The 18,834-nt window shown below is 40.9% G+C and overlaps 1 protein-coding gene across 1 annotated transcript in view; it reads left to right on the plus strand.

The window, feature by feature from the left end:
• LOC125236921 (probable ATP-dependent RNA helicase DHX35) overlaps positions 1-18,834 on the plus strand; it is a 132,500-nt gene that overhangs the window by 95,266 nt on the left and 18,400 nt on the right. The window lies entirely within an intron of this gene.

Consider the following 18,834-nt stretch of genomic DNA (forward strand, 5'->3'; position numbering starts at 1 on the left):
ACCGCTCGCGCTCGCCGATCCTATACTGAACTAAATGAGCAAAGACCGATTCTCAGACCACGGAAAGATTCAGTTCATTTCGGTCATTGATGGGATTTTATTCCTAACAGTTCATAGTTCGTGAACGACACAAGCCTATTAAAGAGATCAGGGAACTCAGGGAAGAGATGGCTCCCTCAAGTATATTCCTATTTTGAATTAGTCGGAATTATTGCAAACAAATGTGTGGTCGGTGCCATAAAAATATTGCATTATTGCATCATTCGAGGTATTAAAATTGCCGATATCTTACAAGTTTAATAAAAATCTTTACATATTCCATTACATACATAATGACTCTGTTTAAACGAAAATAAATATCAACACAAAACGTTTTGGTATATTTATTGAAATTAAAAAGCCGTTTTTGTCGGACAGTTTGTGAAAATGTACCTGGGCGACCAAGTAGCGGGCCGCTAAACATTATTTTTCAGCAACTTTCGAGACTAGTAGTGAATTTTAATGGCTAATTAAAATCGTCTATGGGCTAGTTCGGCTGCCCTAAGCAGAAATCAAGTATCTGGGTTTTGTCAAATTTTACAGTAGAGCGAAAAAACAATTTTTTTTTATTTTTCCTGATTACATGCTTATTAATTAATTGATAGCCTTTAAAACAGACGAACTTTATTATACTAGATATCATTAATAGTGTACTATAATTTTTTTTTCAAAAATATTAGCACAATCATTTTAAAATACAAAAACAGCTTTCTGCGTAGAATGCGATAAGAAAATTTTAAAGCTTTTCTACAAGAAAGCAAGTATCTTGGACTGTTTTCATTTAGCTTTGGTAGGCTTGTTATTTTTAACTGTATCTAAAACAAAAACTACAGAACGGATTTTCATGCGGTTTTCACCAATGAATAGAATGAATCTTGGGAAAGGTTTTGGTATATAATTTGTTGAGATCATGTTTGAATTGGTTGAAATATGTCAATTTTTGCTAATCAAGTCGGACAAAATTCTGCTGGCTGAGAGCTTTAATCGAAAACGCTGCCCAAACTGTTTGAGCTATATCAAAACAATGTATGGCAAAATTGTGTATCTTTCATAGACATACAAAAAAGTCCGTAATAGCATATGTCTATCTTTTAAGGATAAATTACTATAACCATTTTTATGATAGCCCCGTGCGCAGCCGGAGCGGACCCTAGTATATGTATAGAATGTATACATTTTAGATAGATGCCTTTAATGTAGTGTATGTCATGCTTGTGTAAATTAGGTTTTAATATAAATGCAAAATTGGAGTAATCCACGGAAAAGAAGCTCTGGTTGTGTTTGAATGCAAGTTGTCTTAAGATTAGGTATCGGTTTAAGAGGTTTTTTTTATCACGAAGAGTTCAAAAATACTCATTAAACTTAATCAATTACTTACGTTGTAGGAGACTATTTAAATAACAAAAAAACGTCGAAAGCGATTTCCCGTGGAACGCACATTATTAATTAAGTAGGTAGGTGTCTAAATACTCGAAGACAGAAAAAAATAATGAAAGTTATAGTCTTCCTTAATTATAATAATAGGGAACTGTAGTTAAAATAAAATTTATACCATGCACGAAATAAAGCATCAGATAATTATGAGAAAACATGGACAGCAGTTATTTTTAAATCCAATTTCTACTTAATAAGTCAGGTAGAAATATATAAAGTAACTGAGTTGACCGTGACGTCACTCAATTAAATTTCATATAAATTCTATATTAGCAATTCGTTCAAATTCGTTTTGACAGTTCTTAAAAATTGATCAACTAACCAACATGCAATAATTATTAAGTATGTTCGTTATATGTATTTTCGTATTTTGTATAAAAGAAGTTACATATTAAATAAGACAAGTTCCTCGTGCTTTTACTATTTACATCTGATTGTTTTTAATACTAAGACAATTTCTACCGTAAACCCAAATTAATACATGTATAAGTAATTACAAGCTTTTGACATCACAAAATGATAGACGCCGAAGTCAAGTAACTTCGCAATGAATATCAATAGTTCTACATTTTTTTTTAACACTTTCGAAAAACCGGCCAAGTGCGAGTCGGACTCGCCCACCGAGGGTTCCGTACCTACAAAACTTTTAGGTTCTCTAATGAGCATAGTTGTGTTTAGCGCCACCTCTCGACGAATTCGCGAACTAATTAGCCCAGCTTGCGTGAGGTATTTTATAATGTTAACCAAATTCAACATTTTTTATTTTATTTCAAAGAGGATCGAGTATTATAGAGAATGACTGTCAAAGTAAAATGTGTAATCACAGTGCATAGAGTGCCATCTCTCGACACAAGCTTAAAACTTTTGAACCTCAGTTTTGACAATTTGGCCCATATTCTTAGCTTGATATGTTTTAAAATGTCAAATATTAATATAAGCGCCATCTAGCCGAGAGTACCCCAAAGGTGTATCGCCATCTAGCTCACCGTACCTTTTTCTGTATGGTTTTGGGGTACGTTTTTTTCTTAGACTTTATCGGTCTTTACGAAGTTATATAGGTCTTTGTTTTATTTTAAAGTAGGTGTTTTATGTAAAATTCCGTAGCTAAAAATTTTAACACCCTTATTCATAAACGTACACTAAAGTATCCAGCCGATAAAGTTCGTTTGTCCCTTTCTATCACACCAATACGTCGGAAAGGGACAAACGAAATTTATCGGCTTGATAACTTTAGTGTACGTTTATGAATAACGGGGTAAGTAAGTAAGGTAAACATCAGAAAGGGTGAGTAAAACAATCTGAAAGGTTCTAAGTTTTACTTAAAGGTTTTTTTAATCTAATCCAAATTTGGTTATGGTAGCTGAAAAAGTATACAGAATAGTATAACGCAAGTTTCTAGCGGGAAATTACTAAATAAATATTATTTAGTAAATACATTATCTATTGTTGTATTTTGCCTTGGACCTTGTAGTACCTGTAGGTACTCTTGTATATGCGAACTAAAGCCAAGCGATAAAAGGTAGATGAATAATGTCAGATTGTACGACAACGAGAGACGTGAGCCGACTGTGCGAATGAGTCGCGCTTTCTTACGACAGAAATTGCTTGACAAATATACCGGGTGTACCTGCCCGGTAATTAATGGACAACCTTTTAACCACCAAGAGGGCACCTTACAGAAAATCGACATTAAGGTTTAGTAAAGTCGCCTGGTTTTCGAGATTTTCACACTTTTTATAATTTTAGGTAGTAGGTATTAAAATTTTAAAAATTGTGAAACCTTAAAGTCGATTTTCTGGACCAGTATAAGGTGCCACTCTTGGCAAATAAGGGGTTAAAAGAAAACGAAACTATGGCGTTGCAGTGACAGGTTGCCAGCCTCTCGCCTACACCACAATTTAACCCATATCCCATAGATTTTCTGGACCAGTATAAGGTGCCCTCTTGGTGGTTAAAAGGTTGTCCATTAATTACCGGGCAACCTGTATAATATCAAATCGTACGAGAGCAGCGAACGTGTGCAGGCAGCGAAGGGAGCCGACCGCGCGAATGAAGCTAGGAGCATACTACACGGACGTCCGTCGTAAATCGACCGCGACCGCGACCGATCAGTGTGCACGGAACAAAACATCCAGCGAGCCAGATTTCGATCGGACGTCCATGCGCTCAAGGCCACGTCCACGTCCGTCGACCGATAGTTTGCACGGTTATGTGTAATTTCATTGTCCAGATTCCCGTCCGCGGTCGATTTACGACGGACGTCCGCGTAGTATGTTCCTAGCTTGATGAGTTCGCGCGGCGAATCCCGCGTGACATCGTCCAATTCGTCCATCGACAATTCGACACCCCTCCTCCCAGTCCTCCCTCCCACCCGCCCGCAGCGGCGCACGGTGTCTCCGCCCGTCTGTGTATCGTCCTTCAATTTCTTTACATATCGAAACTTATTACTGAAGAAGAAGATTCAAAATTGAATGAATACAGGTGTATAGATATTTATGTAGCTGACCGTACGATAAAAAGTATAATTCATACACTTAATTGTAAAAATGTAATGTATACGGATTAATGAATTTAATGTAGATAAGTAATTATTGATATATGGCAAAACGAAAGAAATTGTTTAATTTTTAATTTATCATGTTACTTCACGTACCTATTTACGTACTTATTTTAAAAACCCTAAAAATGTCTATTGAGTTTCTGCCACAGACCACCATGTGGTTTCTGCATATTCTGCGCTGTGCATAGAATTTGCAGAGAGCGCACGCGGCCACCGGTGCGGCGCCAGTGGACGCGTCTGTGTGCGTGAGCTAGGTATGCATACAACTACAACTGCTGTAGGCTATAATATGTCTTGCGTGGGCGACGGTCGCGCGACCGTCGCCGTCAGGTCTCATCGCATCGTCTACTTCCATATCGATAAGGTTTGATTTCGTATGCGTCACATCGTCGTCGCGCGACCGTCGCCCACGCAAGCCATCGGCTTATCAGTCGCGGTCGTCAGCCGCGTCCGTCAGACGCGTCCCATAATTTGTTTCAAGCTTTATACACAAGTTTTCCTTTCAATAGCAATAGCTAACGTAACGCTTGGCTTGAGTAATAAAAACTGTATAGTTAAATTAATGAAATATGTATAAGTAGGATATTGAAATCTTCTTTCTTCGTTGAGCCATCACAGCTAACTTTAACTTACAAACGGTCTTAAGCACCTGCACTTCTGAAGGCGCTTAAGTCATTTTTGCTAATAAAAAAAACCACAACGTTCTATGAACATTGGTCAAGTGCGAGTCGGTTTTCGACTTTTCCATACAAAGAACTCATGAGCGCCTGAACGACTATGATGGCAAAGTTAACGTTTCGCACTTTCAAGACTTTACGTATATATCTCGGAAACGATAAGAGATAGAGCAAAATGGACTTCAGATTTGGGCTTTCGGTGACACAAATTCTATATTTTCGTCAACAGACACCTTTTTTGGACCGATTTGAATAAAATTTTGCTCAGTCAATTTATAAACGGTCTTAAGCGCCTCCTTTTTAGTACGAACTTAAGTCATTTTGTACAAATGAAAAAACATTGAACAAGTTCTAAAAAGAAAAAGACAGAAATGAATTTCTTTATACCTGTCCAACTCGCTTACACAATTTTAAGACGTTTAGTAACTACTTGCAGCGGCAGTGAGTGAAATTCTCAATCTGAGTTTTTTTCTCTTAAGTCCGACTTACGCTTGACTGCAGATTTCTAATAGGTTTTCCTGTAATCTACATGGAGAGGGCTATCTCGTGTATTTTTTTGAAAATTTTACGCTAAGTACTTTCGGAGATAAGGGGGGGGAATGGTCATTTTTTGCTTATTTTCTTAAATTACTTCTAAATTACAAAAACAAAAAATATAAAAAAAATATATTTCAGATGCTGATAAAATGCTCTTTCATTTGATATGTAACACAATATAGTTTTAATATATTTGATTTTTAATTTTCAATTTTACCCCCCAAAAGTGACCCCTGTGATTAAATTTCATTTAATTAAATTACATGTCCGTCTTTGGGCCACAGGTTTACATACGTGTGCCAAATTTCAAGTAAATCGGTCCAGTAGTTTCGGAGAAATCGGCTGTGACAGAGGGACAGACAGACACGCGAGTGATCCTATAAGGGTTCCGTTTTTCCTCTTTGAGGTACGGAACCCTAAAAATATAATATAAAAAACCACTTTGAATTGAAATATTATAAATAAATAAATATTAGGGGAAACCCTACACAGATGAACCTAGCCCCAAACTAAGCAAAGCTTGTACTACGGGTGCTAGGCGGATTAAATTTAGTTTTTGAATACCTCGATAACAAGTTTCTTGAACAGGAATCAATTGATATTTTGTTTATTTATCTTTATTGCACAAAAGAAAAACCTTGCAGTACAAAAAGGCGGACTTAATGCTTTCTCTCGGACTTAAGACGATACGGTAGGGGTCAATTCTCCATACAAACGCTCTCGACTATTTCCTCCCTGGTTTTTGAAGATAGAGCAATGATTTTTTCAACACAGATTGTTATTATTTTTATCTGTGTCGGACCGTTTAGATTTTTTTGATATTCTGCTTTTTAAAGACTCTAGAGCCAATCAAAAATTTCCAAAAACGGCCTTTTTCATTGTGGCGCAAAAAAAAGGGTGATACTCAAGATTGGTAACAATTAACCAAAAAAGCTAAACGGTCCGACATAGATTATTTCATTGTTATTCAGATTCTCAAATTTCGTTCCGATTGATTAAGTTATGAAGGAGGAAAGAGTCGAGAGCGGAACCTCGATTTTAAAGATTTTTTTGAAATATCTTTTGACTGAGTTATTCTTAATGGACAATTTTTTTTCGATAAATCTAGTTAATAACACTTGTATATTTAACTGAAATTCCCAAGTTGAAAGGGGGGCTCCTTTCCATTTTAGCATTTTCGCTACCGTATCCTCTTAATGCTTCGTCTCAATCTCGAGGCTAAGCAGAGATTGTGAGCGGTGCTACAATTTGAACAGTAAAATCAAATCAACTAAGCAGATCAGAAAATCAAATATTTAATTTTGACTAACTCGATTCTCGAATTCAGTCTATCTCTGACCATTCTCATTGTTAAATTAATCTTCGCGTTGTCCCCCTAGATGGCGCTGTACTGGCTAGAAACTGGTTAACGATGATACGACACTGATTTATGCTAGTTCTTTAGCTGCCTGTTAACGTAAATAAAATTTTATTATTTTGCCTTATTTTTGTAGAGTGATATCTATTTTTTGATAATCGCTTGTTATGTATAATGAGAATAGTCTTACAAGTTATATGTTTACGAAGTTATATAAGTCTCTGTATGTACTGAGCATTTCTTTTTTTTTTGCCACTTTTATGAAGTGTGATATTTTTGAAAAGAAAAATGCTATTTCTACTCAGAATTACTAGCTTTTTCAATCCCAGTAGTTAAAAAACATACGATTTTTTCTTATTTTGTTACCATTTTCCGTACATGTTGTATTGTATGGGGTAGCAAAAGAGGAAAGTAACAAAAATGTATGGAGATTCTGGGACACTTTATCGTCTCCCAGTGAGATTGAAACTATTGAAAGTACTCGCGATTCTGAGTACAATTGACCTAAAATTCCCTAAAACAAACAAATTTTTTTTATTGGCAAAAAAAAAAAGAAATGCTCTACTATGCCAGACTAAACACCGTGTTAATTGCTACTTACGATACTTCGTTAGTGCGCTTTCTTATCCGATCCGACATCGGATGTAGGATGGATTACAATAGCAAAAATCAAAGATAGATAGATAAATTCTTTATTCAACCACAATCTTACATGCTATGCAACACAAAACGGAATACGATTCTCGAATTCAGTTTATCTCAGACCATTCTCATTGTTAAATTAATCTTTGCGTTGTCCCCCTAGATGGCGCTGTACCGGCTAGAAACTGGTTAACGATGATACGACACTGATTTATGCTAGGTCTTTAGCTGCCTGTTAACGTTACTAAAATTGTTATTATTTTTCCTTATTTTTGTAGAGTGATATCTATTTTTTGATAATCACTTGTTATGTATAATGCGAATAGTCTTACAAGTTATATAGTTACGAAGTTATATATTGGTTGTGGAATGGAATGTGCGTTGTGGTATAGAATAGGCGCTGACTCAGCATACATGCTACGGAGGCCGCAGCGCTGATCTTCCGTCAGAACCTTGCAAACTTAATACTAAGGGAACGACCTAGTGCAGCGCAAGTCGATATATATTATATTTATAGATTGTACGAGTAGATATTAAATAAGCAAAATATTAGACTTATATTGACCGGGATATAGACCGTGATTACCTTTTTGATTTTTGTCGAGCTCCCGATATTTCGACGCAGTTGCATGCATCATGATCACGGAAAACTGACGAAGGCGGGTGGATGTTAAAGTTGCATAGACAGCGCGCGATCTACCCTCCTTCGCGCGCGTCGGCTGCGTTCACTTTCAGCGTTACCACTGGTCGCATTCACACTCGATATAAGTCTAATGAAAATAACCGTGAATCATTCAAAGCAAAATATTATCACAAATATATAATGTTCAATCAAACGCTAAGAGTAAAGTAGGTGAGTGAGCAGAATAGGTATGATATTACAATATACAATAATTAGTTATCGGTATCAGAATTATGGTCATGATGTGGAAATATAAAGGACAAAAGATGGTGGCTTAAATGTATGGGATATCGGTCCTATATCCGATGCCAAGAAGGGAACCACCTGATTTTGTATGACTTTTTCTTAAATTCTAAAATAATTGATTTTCATCGTTTTTACATACATACATACAATCACGCCTGTATCCCATAAAGGGGTAGACAGAGCAGATGAACTGCTAAGTTTCAGTGCCACTCTTGGCAAAAAGCGGTTGAAAGAAATCCAAATTGTGACATTACAGTGACAGGTTGCCAGCCCGTCGCCTACGCCACAATTTAACCCATATCCCACAGTCGACTTCTACGACACCTACGGGAAGAAAGGGGGTGGTGAAATTCTTAACCCGTCACCACACGGGAAACGTTTTACATAAATTAATTAATAAGTGTGAGAGAACCTTAAGAATAACATTTAAGTATGTGACGGCACATGTAAAGGTCGTACTACACTTATTGATCCATTAGATTTATATTTTGAAGAACTCTAAAGTAAATACACAACTTTCTTAAAGTAATTATTTATGACTAGCCTTTGCCCGCGGCTTCGCTCGCGTTAAATTGCTGAATGCTCCATACAAACTTCCACCCCCCATTCTTAGGAAGTGGGGGATATAAAGAGACAAAAAGTAGCCTTTGTCACTCTCTATCCCTTCAACTATCTCCACTTAAAAAATCACGTCAATACGTCGCTCCGTTTTGCCGTGAAAGATGGACAAACAAACAGACACACACACTTTCCCATTTATAATATTAGTATGGATTTAAATCCTTCCCTTAAAGTTGACTGGCATTTTGTTTTGCGTTTTTGATATTGAATTCAATCACAGACCTTGGATCATTCTCATTCATAAAAATGAATCTTTGTGTTGTCCTCCTAGATGGCGCTGTATCGAAAAGAAACTGGCGAACGATGAAACAACATAGATTATACTATAAGTTCTTTAGCTGCATGTTTGAGCTAGATTGCCTGGGATTTTATTGATCCTGTTTCACGATTTTTGTAGAGCGATTTCAAATTTTCAATAGTCGCTTTTTATATGCATACACCCATACACCGTGTAAATTCGATACTTCGTTGGGTTCATTTCATTATCAAGTGATAACTGATAAACCTACCTAGTATATGATTTTTTGTAAAATTCGAAAATAAATTACTTCAATAAGTGTCAGAGACATTCTAAGAGCAACATTGAAATTAGTGTCAACTGTATCAAATATATCTGACGGCACATGTCTGTTATAGGTCGTACAACTTATTGAACCATTACATTTATTTTTTGAAGAACTAAACAGTATATGTTAAATACACAAGTTTCTTAAAGTAATCCATACTAATATTATAAATGGGAAAGTGTGTGTGTCTGTCTGTTTGTCCGTCCTTAACGGCAAAACGGAGCGACGAATTTCCTTAAAGTTGACATTTGTTTGCGTTTTTAGGGTTCCGTAGTCAACTAGGAACCCTTGTAGCTTCGCCATGTGTGTCCGTCCGCGGATAATCTCAGTGACCGTTAGCACTAGAAAGCTGAAATTTGGCCCCAATATGTTTATCAATCACGCCGACAAAGTGATAAAAAAAATGTAAAAGAAATATTTTATTAGTGTTAAAAGTTATTCTTAGGCTGGCAACCAGTGAGTGAATGAAAGTAAATGCGAATGAAATGAGAATGTTGCGATGGATGTGTGGTGTGACAAGACGGGATAGGATTCGGAATGAGTAGGTATACACCGTGTTTCACTTAACACTAAAAACCTGAAAACCGTTTGTTCAGAATCGAGAGTAGAATCGATTGAGCTATATCTTGATGGGGGTAATATTTTTATTTAAATTAGTATTATTAATTATTTTTTATGTGCCTATTCTTTTGTATTCATAATACAACATTGTGTATATCGCATTGCTAGAGGTTGTTTACCTTTTTCAGTATTTAGGGGTATTAATATTGGCTGGTTAATTGGACGATTTTTTTTCCGCTACGAGTTTGACGTTGTTTGTCAGTTTAATCTTAATGTTTATGATAAGTCATAAAAAATTGACCTCGTACCTAATTACAACCTTGTCATTTTGAATATTGGGCTTAAATTTGCTTACTGCGATTACCTGTCCAATTTGAAGATTACTGTGACAAAGCTTTAAAGTGTTTTACAGTGACATCTTAGCTGTCTATTGGTAAACCTTATGTCGTTGCAATAACGTACACAAATAAATAGTTTTATGGTTTGCTAAAAGTCAAGTACAGCTGTACAGAAAATTAAAAATTCAATTAAACAAAAAGTAACCATCAGATGAAAGATGAATACTCTAGATGAGTTTAAAAAAAAATCGGTTGGGGTGTCTGAGGTTTTGAGTGATACCGGACCGGAAACACGTTGTATAAGGGGAAGGAAGATTAAGTAGATATACATTTTATTTTTAGTTGTGACATTTATACCCCAATTGCTAATTCGAGTCCAAAAAAACTACGACAGATACGTCAATGTCACAGCTGTCAATGTCACTTATGTCACTGTCAAAATACTTTTCAGGTTTCGCCAACCTTCTACATTCTTTATTTGGCACGTAAGAAATCCAAGAATACTTGATGATAAAATTGTGAAGAAAATTCGTTTTAGTTTTTTTGTTTTAATTCTCATACGTCAAATTAGTTCCACCGGTCGCCACTAATGATAAATGTTGGTAATTCGCATTATATTACGTGTATATGTGACAATCAACATCACCTTCATTCACGTTGCTAATAATAATAAAACTTAAACCAGACTGTATGCACTAAAGCTGCCCTATCTCAGTCAGGTGCAATTTTCGCCAATGTTTATTAAATTAGTCATTGGAGTCTAACAACCCATTACCAATATTAGAATGTTATTGCTGAAGGGTAGCACCTGAACTGGCTCTCAGAATGGCGCGTGGCGAAGTCAAGGGCTCACGAAAGGTATTTCCTTAGCGTATTGAACGAGTGCCCAATGTATCTCTGAGACTCCTCAGGAGATTTGGAACCATAAATTGAAGAACATTACTCAAACTTACTTACATACTCTCTTTAAGGTAAAACAATAGATCATTACATGTGCCATTTTTTATCTAAAAGGTTCATAAGTGTCGGTTGTCAATAAAGCGCTACTTGCATATTAACGTCTGTCTATCATATATCAGAGATGTAGTCTGTATATCTGTGTATCATACATAATAATAAATTCAAATACAGTTTGACAGACCATGGTGTCATGGCCGCTTCCAAAACAATGGCGGCCGTGGCAACCATAAAGCCCACTATACACTATTTCGCTGATTAGCTAATTGTAAAATATATGTATAAAAAATTGGTCACAATATCTATATCATCAATAGTTTGTTCTATACCGCAAAATATAGCACCAAATGTTATTGATACCTGAAGTGATACAAGCGAAATACCAACTTTACAACTAAAAATCACGGAAAAAAAGAAAAAAAATCGAGCGTCCTAGTATTTATGTAAATAATAAAAGACTATTAAATATATAAATCAAAGGATTGAAATAAATATAAAAATTTTACCTTCCAATAAAATTTGTATTATTTTGCCTGGTATATCCGAGGTCTTTATAGAGAGTACGTCGTAGACGTCGCATCGGACCGATAGATGGCGCCATCGTTCGTTGTAAGTCGCTCCGGCGTCTCACCGCCGCGATGTTGGTAGTCCCGTTTTTCCCCACCTGCAACACAAGGCCCCCCGCGCCCCGACTCGCCACCAGCCACCCTCATTGTTGAGGAGAAGTGCCGACGGTATATTAAGCCTACCAGGAAGGCATCACTCAGACCTCGGATATACCAGGCAAAATAATACAAATTTTATTGGAAGGTAAAATTTTTATATTATTTGTGCCGTTTGTATATCCGAGGTCTTTATAGAGACCTCTTTATTATCTCCTGGTGGCGAGTCAGCTGGCGCGCAAGCCTTTGGTAGCCCTATTGGCATATCATAGAAGAATAAGTGAATCAGTTGAACCGATTTGACAGATGTATCAGTCGAAATAGCCTTCGATCCGCGAATATCTCGGTGCCAGAAACGCATAAAGAGATTTTCGTGATGACGTTTAGCTTTAGTCAGCGAATAGTTAGAGAAATGACATTATTATACATCGCAGATCAACACCAAAAAAAAAAAAGGATGTAGGCGAGGCTGACTTGAACAAGATACAAAAACCTTAGATACACTATTATTATTAACAGACACGTTATTTTATCAGGTTATAAACCCAATTTCAGACACAAAGTGTGTAAAATTAACTGTAAAAGTAGTGTAACTATCTGTACTGTAGCAGGGTAACGTAATTGATACTGCTTTTGTCAACCCTTCGTAAAAATTATCTAAATCAATATTAGCTTTGATATGACTATTTAAAGTCCAACGTCTTACGTCCATATCAAACACAGAAAAAGGTCATCACTCACGTGCCCAAGGGCTATTTGTTACAATACTGGTATTTTCGATCAGACTATTTCGCGTCAAGCGAGCGCGGTTGCAAGCGAGACTCCTGAACTCTGAACTCTTTTTAGTGAGGGCATTTGAGGATACCGATCGCTCGGTAAGACTAGCCTAGAAGATGAAAAGTACGAGCGCTGTCGATTGCTACTACACTGGACGGAGGTATCAGTCGATTTCTTTAAGTCAGTCATTGACTCTTAGGGTAATCCATTACCTAATCCAAAACCCGATGCGACGGATTTCTACTTCGTGCAATGAAGGTCGACAGAGTAGACTGAGAGGTGGAGACGTCAGTGTCGCATCGCTGGTGATTGCTGAACACGTCGTGGTAGCAGGTCAAGGGGTGAATTTAACACCGCCACACATGCGCGCTTTAAGAGCGTAGGCGGAGCGCAATAATGGCGGTGCACCGCACTAACGCTGGCGTTGCGCCCAGTGGGCGCTAGCGGGAACGAACGAGCGCTGATAGCGAGCGCAACGCGCGCGGGACGCGAGCGGAATGCACGCGCATTCAGCGCGCTGATAGCGAAGCGGAATGCGCTTTATGTGTGGCGGAGGCTTAATACGTACCGTTGTACGGCGTAATGCAGGGCTCTCGCAGACGAAGAGGTACGATGACGGGCGAAGCAGAAGAAGGCGAGGTCACCGAAGGTCACTTACTTGGCTCCCAGGGGGTGCATACTGACCTCGTACGACAGTCTGTTGGAGTCAGCAGTTACTGTCGTAGTTACTCGTAACAGAAGAGATGTAGTCCTGCCATCGTACAGCATAACATAACATACAACTGAACTGTGCATAGCATATAGTGCTATGCGAACCTTAAGCCGGCTGCATGTCACTTCAGTCGCCAGCGCCACCGCCTGTTGAAGATTATTCTCCATCGGAAGAGCTTTACTTCGTACAATGTTCCGATTATTGAAGGTCTTATCGGGCTGCAGATGCAAGCAAAACAGGGGCGATTGGCCTACAGCTATCGGCAGCTGTACGAGGTAATGCTGGAAACTGCAGCGGTGCAACCTTCCTCTGTAGACCACGAAAGTTGTGAAATTTATGAAATCAGGTTCTACGATCGAATCAAGCACTATATTAATTGAGTATAGTCGAGCCAGATGATAACTACTGAAGTACTCCTGAGTTCCTGGCCCCTTTCGCTTTGAGCTGGAATCTGAAGTTCACTAAGGCGAAGCAGGTTTATTTTTCCCAATTTGTTTATTAGAGGCTCGGCGAATAAGTTAATCTCTCGAATGGACAGGGGCGCCACAAGCCTCCGGGAAATCGTCGTGTACTTGGAACCCCCGCGGCCAGATTGCCGATCGGTTTTGGTGTCCGCCCGGTAAACAGACGCACGCTCAGGATGCAGGACGCTGGCTCGAATTCAGATCTGGACATTCTGAAAGGGATTTTTTTTTTAATTCCGCAAACCTTTACGATGTCTTTGACCTACACAATGAGCGATGTACAGGAATCACAGGGTCTTCTCGCGAGGCGCCTCTCCGATTAGATAGCTCGCGAACATCGTCAGGACACCCTCGCAGCAGTGCGGCTCCTCGTCCGGTTATTGACGTCTTACCTCGTTCAACTATGGGTCTCCAAACCACGTTAGGACGTAGCATCTTAAGAATTTATCTGTTCTCACTTCGGCGACGGAGGAGTCCTTGGTCAAAATAGAGTGTAAATACAGTCGTACTTCACGGGAACTGGAAAGAGAAGAGTGGATACCATAGTGTACGGGATGTCAGCTGATAGCGGCGCCCGGCGTCACATTGGAGGGTAGTATCAGCCTGGTCAGCAACAGAGTCTGCAACGATACCGTAGCAGACGGAGCCTGGATAGTCGTGGTCGTGGCACCATTGTAGGGGAAGACAGTGTTCGCGGTGAGCGTGACATCTTAGGCGCGACGGGCGTTATCAGCGTGGCGGCTAGCAGCACCGAGGGCCCACATCAGCAATCTTACCAGCTTGTCACTGCAGCAGACGCTGTTATGTTCGGCGGTGAGATTGAGACGGCCGTCGTCAGCTCGAAAGGCGTCTCGATGCCCTGTCGCGTCGCGCAGTATCGTGCTCGGTGGCCCTCTCGAGGTCGCCGCCGTCAGCGCGGGAGGCACCGGCGCCAGCGTGGCAGTCAGCTACATCGGTGAACAGCATCAACAGAGTTCGCGGCGTCGTCACGGCAAACGCGGCAGGAAAATTAGCGACGCCTTCGCGGCAGCCGCAGTATTGCGCTCGGTGGCGCGATGAAGGTCGCCGCGTCTGCAATCTTACCTCGTGCGATCGAGGCGACATCAAGGCGCCAGCATGAGCGTGTCGGCCGACGACACCGTGGAAAACTTCAAGTAGCTTGCGGCGTTGTCACGGCAGACGCAGCAGAAGGATTGCGACGCCTGTGCAGCGGTTAACAGTATTACGCTCCGCGTCACCACTGAGGCGCCAGCATAAGCGTGGCGGCCAGCAATACTGGTGGACAGCTTCGGCAGGGTCGCGTCTCGCGTCGTTGTCACGGCATATGAACGCTCTACATCACCATCGAGGCGCCAGCATAAGCGTGGCGGCCAGCGATACTGGTGGACAGCTTCAGCAGGATCGACAGTCAGCAGGATCGCGGCGTTGTCACGGCAGACGAACGCTCTGCATCACCATCGAGGCGCCAGCATAAGCGTGGCGGCCAGCGATATTGGTGGACAGCTTCAGCAGGCTCGCGGCGTTGTCAAGGCAGACGCACGCTCTGCATCACCATCGAGGCGCCAGCATAAGCGTGGCGGCCAGCGATATTGGTGGACAGCTTCAGCAGGCTCGCGGCGTTGTCAAGGCAGACGCACGCTCTGCATCACCATCGAGGCGCCAGCATAAGCGTGGCGGCCAGCGATACTGGTGGACAGCTTCAGCAGGATCGCGGCGTTGTCACGGCAGACGAACGCTCTGCATCACCATCGAGGCGCCAGCATAAGCGTGGCGGCCAGCGATATTGGTGGACAGCTTCAGCAGGATCGCGGCGTTGTCAAGGCAGACGAACGCTCTGCATCACCATCGAGGCGCCAGCATAAGCGTGGCGGCCAGCGATACTGGTGGACAGCTTCAGCAGGATCGCGGCGTTGTCACGGCAGACGAACGCTCTGCATCACCATCGAGGCGCCAGCATAAGCGTGGCGGCCAGCGATACTGGTGGACAGCTTCAGCAGGATCGCGGCGTTGTCACGGCAGACGAACGCTCTGCATTACCATCGAGGCGCCAGCATAAGCGTGGCGGCCAGCGATACTGGTGGACAGCTTCAGCAGGCTCGCGGCGTTGTGGCGGGGGCAGAAGGTGGCCGCGCTGGTAGCCTGCGTATTGACGACTGATCACTAACGGCACGGCGCTCGCGTCGGGGCAGCAGCAGACATACTTACAGCGTCGCACGCGACGCCTATGCGGCGGCCACAACGTTGTTCGGCGGCACCGCAGAGATGGCCATCGTTAACGAGGAGGCAACTTCTACGCAACCTCGGCGGCGCCGACGCGGCGGACAACACTGCCGCGGTCAGCGGCGCTATCGCAGCGCTACAGTAAGTTTCGGCGCCGACACGTGGCTTGGGGCCTCCGCACCGAATCGGAAACCGAACATATTCTTTCTAAAATAATATGAATCTGCTCACCCATTCGTCGGAGAAATTCAAACCTCCTTGAAGCGCGGTATTCCTCCACCGCGCCCGCCGCCGCCGCCGCCGCCGCAGCCCGCAGGTCGCGCAGCCCGCGGTCGCGAAGCACGTGGTCCCCGGAGCACGTGGTCCCCGGCGGAGCAACTTACCTACGTTACCGCTTATATTCTCGCGCGAAACTTTTAATACGCGGATAACACTTCCTACTTTAGTCTCGGAAATGCGAATAGTTTAAAAAGAAAACTGATTAACGGTAACGATTTTTGCAGCATGGAACTTTCTTACAAAAAAGTGGGTAGAATCATAAAGCACCGCTCGTTCATTTCTATAGTGAGAACCCCGAAAGACGAATAATGATCGCTAGCGAGGCATAATATATCTCATTATTCAAGACGAACGAGCGCAAATTAAAAGGGAAGAAAGAATTGACGGATGAAATTGAAAAATTTCATAATTCCGAAACGTTATAAGCCACTTTTTAAATAAAAACACGAATAACTCTGGTTTGACCAGAAATAACAAGGAAATAGAAACTAAAAGATTAATTTCGAGACACCATGCTGTAAAAATGTTCGAACGGAATACGCGACAACCGGTCACTTCGGCGTTCGACGAAACAATGAGGGTGGCTGGTGGCGAGTCGGGGCGCGGGGGGCCTTGTGTTGCAGGTGGGGAAAAACGGGACTACCAACATCGCGGCGGTGAGACGCCGGAGCGACTTACAACGAACGATGGCGCCATCTATCGGTCCGATGCGACGTCTACGACGTACTCTCTATAAAGACCTCGGATATACAAACGGCACAAATAATAATAAATAATTTATCTTGGCGTGTGTTTTTATAAAAAAGGATTATACTATTTTACAAACATTTTATTGCAGTGGCAACATCGTAGTAGTTTTTTTGGACTCGAATTAGCAATTGGAGTTTAGAGTCATTTGCACCTCTAAAGTAATTTTAGACTTTTTTTTTTTTGTATTTGTACTTTTTATATTAAAATTTAGTGTAGTTCTTGGTTGTAATTCGACATTTAGAGACCTTCTACATCTCTAATTAATTGTATAGAGTTAACTTTAGTTAGAACTTAGAATTAGTATATAATAGTATCAATTGTAATTTCAACTCAATTTTAAATATTTTTTTAAATACCTATGTACATGTGACGTGTAAAAGTGCCCCTGTGGCCTACTTGCTGAATAAATTATTTTGATTTTGAAGCCTGAGAGCAGCGCCAGTGACAGAGAAGGTGAGAGGAAGTAGATTAGCATATATCATGTAATGCGGGATAAAAGCAATGTTATAAAACGAGTGGTAAATATTAAGGTGGATGGCGGCAACGGTAGTGGAAGGCCTAAGAAAAGATGGATGGAATGTGTGAACAATGATATGAGAGCACAGAACACCCCACACTAGAAGCCTAATGCAAGCGATATTGTTCGAGACGCAAATCACCAATCCTTGCGGGGTGAGGCGGGCGCGCACGGTGCTGCCATTGGTCGTTTCAAATAATGGCGCGCCTTTACGATTAGCAGCAGGGATGGGAATGGGACATGTCTATTATAGACAATGGTACTGGTACCAGTACTGTGGTGAATTTGTTTTGCAACAAATTATAATATTATAATTAAATTATAATAAGGCCTAGTTACCCTTCGGGTTGGAAGGTCAGATGGCAGTCGCTTTCATAAAACTAGTGCCTACGCCAAATCTTGGGATTAGTTTCCAAAGCGGACCCCAGGCTCCCATGAGCCGTGGCGAATGCCGATGCCGGGATAACGCAAGGAGGATGATGATTGTGATAGCACCTCAATAAAAATCATTCTAGTAACTAATAACTAAACTGTGCATTTTTACTTACGTTTACTAAGTTAAATTACCAACTAAATATTCTAAACTAATCAATCAACTAAATAACACTACAGACTACAGATTCTAGATAATTGATATTGATATTGATTGATAGATTGTTATATATGTAATAGGGGGTAGCCCTAACTTTACTTGCGCCGACTAGAGGGTAGTTATTAACTCAGACTGTCAGTCCCGAAATACACACGGTTAAGCTAGCTTGGTGTTTCATTACTGCTCCTAGAAATACCCTAAGAACCTAGTTACTATCTCCGGGCTACATACACAACAACTGGCGACGAGTCGTGATCAAACCAACGTGTGCGCGAACGTGGTGAAGTGATACCTTGTGCGAACAGGATGGCGAAAATGACCGTGGGCAAGATGGACGCGTTTGACCGGCACAAGGACAATTGGGCGACTTATATAGACAGGCTGGAGCAGTACTTTATTGTTAATGACGTGCAAGATGGACGTAAAGTACCATTATTAATTACTGCGATGGGCGCAGATAGCTACGATTTATTGGTGACTTTGTGTACTCCAACTAAGCCATCAGAAAAACCTATAAAGAGCTTATCAAAATTATGTCAGATCATCTGCAGCCACAGCCGAGTGTTTTAGCCGAAAGATATAAATTTAGGCAACGCAAGCAATTAAAACATGAATCGATAGCGGATTTCATTGCGGACTTGCAA

The sequence above is a fragment of the Leguminivora glycinivorella genome, chromosome 20, assembly GCF_023078275.1.
Source record: "Leguminivora glycinivorella isolate SPB_JAAS2020 chromosome 20, LegGlyc_1.1, whole genome shotgun sequence".
In the NCBI taxonomy this organism is placed as follows: Eukaryota; Metazoa; Arthropoda; class Insecta; order Lepidoptera; family Tortricidae; genus Leguminivora; species Leguminivora glycinivorella.